The sequence below is a fragment of the Bidens hawaiensis genome, unplaced genomic scaffold, assembly GCF_021521415.1.
Source record: "Bidens hawaiensis isolate Kalapana, Puna unplaced genomic scaffold, B.hawaiensis_p1.1 tig00010894_1, whole genome shotgun sequence".
Lineage (NCBI taxonomy): Eukaryota > Viridiplantae > Streptophyta > Magnoliopsida > Asterales > Asteraceae > Bidens > Bidens hawaiensis.
This window is the reverse complement of record NW_027491841.1, coordinates 1-4,886: the sequence shown is the minus strand read 5'-3', so window position 1 is coordinate 4,886 and position 4,886 is coordinate 1. Positions and strand designations below refer to the sequence as shown.

The following is a 4,886-nucleotide window of genomic DNA, read 5'->3' as shown; positions in this document are numbered from 1 at the left end:
AAGAAGGTCACAAAATTTTCTTATCTTAGGATGTCCATTCCTACCCACATGAGACCCAGGGGAGGTGCCACCCACAAGGGGTCGGTTCAGACATTTATTTTTCATTTTATTTATAGCATGTATTATAGTATTAAGAAATGCACCTTTCCTTAAAAAAAAACAAAAAAATAACCGTCAATTAATGTTTCGATTCGATTAGTTTAGTTTTCTGCTCACCCCTACTATTATGCATATTTCTAGTTCTTTATTAATGTCGCGATTAAAGATGTATGAATAGTTTTTAAAATTTAAAACCGTAAGGACTAATTATAACATGTATTTTCTTTCTTTATATCAAATGATTCTTATTTATTAAATGTTCACAATATATTTAATACTTTTGTAGGATATTACATAATATACTATGTGACTGACCCGACCTTTAAAATGTAAAATTTGTTGCCAGAGTATTAAACACAAGGATGTAAAAGTATTAAACCCATGCAAAAACTTCTGGCTCCACTCCGCCACTGTCAAAACCATTGAAATTGCTTGGTCGATCAATTCAACTATTTTGTTGTCACTCTTATAATAGATGAACAAAGGTCCACGAGGTAGCGTCACTTAATAGCTTTTATTGGACATTAATTGAACGCATTGATGAAAACAGTAAATGATATCAAAGTATCAAAATAAATTTGATTAATTATTATTAAAATAAATTCACTTTCATTACCTAAACTATTTTATAAAACAAATAAATTCATAAAATAAACATATAAACATAAAAAAAAAATGTAGAAAATACCAAGAATGCAATAAATAAAGCTTCCAATCCCATTCACACAAAACATATTCAAACAAACAATCAAACAAGAGAAAGCTGAGTTCATCTCACAGGTCAACTGAGTCAATACCCGAACCACAGATGTTCATCGCGGTTCGTTCTTGACTCAAGCCCTGGTTCATGAGACCCAACCCAACCCTCTTCCATATAAATCAAATCCAAACCGTCTCCTCCTCCGATAATAAAAAAACACAAGAAACTTCACTAAAAACATAATTAATTAGACCAATTCTAGCTACTAATCTGCCTTCATTGTCGACTAGAATCGACCACATTTTTGATCCCTTGAACCGTGCGATTAATCAGATTAATAACAGTGTTGATCGACTCATTTGTGATCGAGGCCGATGGCAGATCGTTGACCAATATCTGGTAGCCGACAGTCAAGAGGGACCCACCTTCACCACCAGGTTTTGTAGCACCTGGTTCAGTCATGCAGTCAGGCACAATGGCGAACCCAGATGGCAAGATGGATACACAGGACGAATCTCCACCGTGCATCACGACTTGCATTGATTGCACGTCCACTGCGGCATGTACCAGCAGGGATCCCGTCACGTGTGTTGTGCTATCTTGGAAAACTGGGACAGTGTTCTGAGCCGCATTACCGCCCGTAGCCTTGTTGTACATGCATGTGACAAACAATGGTTTAGAAGTTAGTTTTAAGTTAAACCAAAATTTAATGTTTAGATGTTATAACATGATTAAATAAGCTGATGATACACCTATGGTCGAGCTGGTTTGTTTAATTTCGAGCCCAACGGAGCTGAAGTTGGCTTGACCCACTTGTAAAAAATGGGGAAATCACAACAACAATTAGACTTTTCTAAATAAAATCGATTTAATCATTACATCCATGTTATGAAAACGTGTGACACATTTTAAAATATGTTAAAAAATAATAAATGGCCACTTTAGAAATCTACTGTTAAAATGCTCTTCACTTGAATTTCATATACGAAAATGTGTTGTGCTAATGAAAACAATGCAGCAATAATGTAGCAACATTTATCGAGTGTTGTATATCTTGGTGCTCAAAATATAAAAAGTTTTAAATTAAATGTGGCAAGTGTGATTCCACGTGTTCATATCAATTTTCACTTAAATCTTTCCACTCATTTTGGTTTTGTGGCCCACTTCTTTCAAGGCCTCAAGTTAAAAAACGGGGCCCACAATGGAGCCCAGCTAAATCATAAATGTGATCATAATATCATCAATTTAATTTACAAAAAATTACTGGTTGAGCTTATACTTTATTTTAAGTATACAAAATTCGAAATGAAAACAATAACATAGCGTGAGTGCGTGACAAAGGTGAAAAATAAAGAGTGAATTTTTAACCTTGTACCAAACTTTTCGGAAAAAAATCGAAAATCTAAGGGGTGTTCGGTTGATCTTTAAAACTTGCTTATTTGAAAAGCTAGTAAAGCCCCTCCAAAAACTTCAAATTGGAGTTTTTCAAAAGTTGCTTTTGCTTTTTAAAAAGCAAATAAGCAAATTTAAAAGCTCACTCAAACACCCACTAAAACAAACCAGTCACGTTGGTCAGGCCCGCCCACCGCGTTAAACTAGTAAACACGGTTTGGCTTCGATTTGACGGTTTAAATGACTTTCATTGGTTTTTTTTATTAGTTTTAAATTACTTCAAAAAGTTTGTATTAGATTTTCAAAATGATAAAGATTGTTGATAAATATTATAAACACGCATAGTCACATATTTTAAAAACGTTAAATTAAGCAATAATGACGGCGACGACGACGACGACAAAGGGAGAAGGCCGGTTCGGTTTACACGACTTGTTTCAAGTTCCAGGCAGTTAAACCAGGTTTTTCAAACCATGAATCATGAACAAAAGCGTATAAATCTGACCTGACCAGCCAAAACCTTCAATTATTATAATAACAACAAAGTTAGTTACTACTTACATTGGCGCGAAGAAGAGAAATGTTGTTAAGGCTGTTGGGATCCTGAGTTTTGGAGAACAGGGTCATGTTATGCATAGAACCACCAGGAAACAAGACATCCCACTGGCTCCTAAGTTCTACATTCAGCAATAACGCCAACAGTTGCTGATGTTGCATCGGCAACCAAACCGACATGCTAGCACTCACAACCGACCCAGACGGGTCCCCTGGGTTATTCAAACTCTTCCGGATCAAAAGCTTAGCTGCCTCGGGTGCATTAATAGCATTCCATTTGTGATTACCCGTCCCGCAAACCCCCGCACAAAAGCTAGCCGTCATGCGTTGCGCAAGGTTTGCTAGACTTCTTTTACCACCAGCCTGTAAACCTGTTACAAAAAAAAATAATAGTTACAAATTAATTTCAAGTTACTAATACTTTTTTAAATGGTAATGAAAAAATGATGTGAGTATTTATACTTGGACCGTCATCGATGGGTGCTTCGGGTGACATGATGGTCGCTATGCACTCACAGTGCCTTTGGAGAACGAAAAGCCATTTTTGTGCACCGAAACCCAAACCCGACCGGAGTAGTGGTCGGTACAGACTATGAATAACGCTCTCGTCATATTCGGTGTGTGCTCGATCCACGTTACCTGAAAATAGCATCCACGTGCGATAAAATTCCTAAATCACTTTACTAAAAAGTTCATTAATAATCCCAGTCTCACACCCAGTTGCAAAACCGTATATATAGTGTACTCGGCCACAACTTTAAAATGCTTTCTATTACATATTTAAGAGATTACATAACATCTAAATACCTCGGGAAAAAAATGATAACTAATCTCATACCAGTCTCACACCCAATTACCTGTGACGGGTGTTTCATGTTTCCTGCCATCCACTAAGGTACTAATTATTTAAAAATTTACAACCTAACAACAGCCCATTTTCACACATATCGATGTTAACCCGTTAACATAATACAGTTTTTCGTTCTTGAGAGACAAAACGGTACCAAAAACAGACCACATCCAGGCCATACATGGCCTCGTGATTAATAAACAACACGGGACGGAGTAACAAGGACGAAAGGGTGACCGATTTGCTATATAATATTAACTGTAACAGCAAAAAACGAACATCACGAGGCTTATTATTTTTTTTCCTTTTCAACTCATATCTATAGATATAAATATTTACTAATATTCATTGGGTGATGCACCACGTAGAAAAATCAACTATAAAACACCTTGATGTACTCCCCAATTGTTCATAAAATTATCTGTACACACTTTTTAACGTTAATACTTTCTTGCAAGTTATTACTTATTAACAGTTACAATCATGTAAAAGTAACATATAATTTATGGCATTTTATGCTCATTAACACATAGATAATTTATGGGTATGAATTACCTTAGAGAAGCCATTGGGCATGTCATGCACGATACAACCTGAAGGAAGTCTCCTGGACATAAACCCGTCCCGCCCGACATCAATGGAGACATCGACCACCGCCCACTCACCTTCTGCTTGTTGCCTACAGAATCGAATAAACCTCATGTGTCGGGCTGGTACTAAAGGCGACACCAGTTGAATCTCGGCTTGCATCTACAGACAATATTATTTGAATCATTTTAATGTTTTCGGGTTTCACAAAATTAATCTAAATAAAAACTACAAAACCGCTTACGAGTTGAAGAACCCCATTTCTTGAATCCCCGGTTGGCACCGAAATCACATCCATCGTGCTACTACTGCCGATCATGCCCAAAAACATATCTCTCCACGGTTCTACATTAAACATAAACGATATAATAACCATCAATGATGATAACAATAATAACAACAACGCTTGTATAAGTTGAAAGATTAACGTACTGCATCGAGCATTGCCTCGACAAGCGCCAAACTATTAATCATGACGACCCCCGAAGCCCGAGAAGCCTCGGAGACATACCCTTGTGGTTTCATCCCAAGAATAAGTGGGAAAACTCTTAAATACTCATCTAAATCGAGCACTTCCGGGCCACCATCCCCATTCCCGGCCCATAACAGGCTATTAATCTGCCCAAGTTTCATCAACTCATCCATCGCATTAACCGCAAGTTCAACAAACACACCCTTATCATACTGAACATCCATAATTCG

The 4,886-nt window shown here is 37.0% G+C and overlaps 1 pseudogene across 1 annotated transcript; it reads right to left on the bottom strand.

Moving 5' to 3' along the window:
- Nucleotides 1-827: 827 nt before the first annotated feature.
- Nucleotides 828-4,880, bottom strand: LOC143536685 (homeobox-leucine zipper protein HDG1-like; annotated as a pseudogene). Its single transcript, XR_013135920.1, has 6 exons — nt 4,613-4,880; nt 4,429-4,529; nt 4,152-4,346; nt 3,209-3,385; nt 2,753-3,117; nt 828-1,444 (listed from the first exon to the last, which is right to left on the bottom strand). The product of XR_013135920.1 is annotated as a homeobox-leucine zipper protein HDG1-like (transcript).
- Between the last annotated feature and the right edge of the window lie 6 nt (nt 4,881-4,886).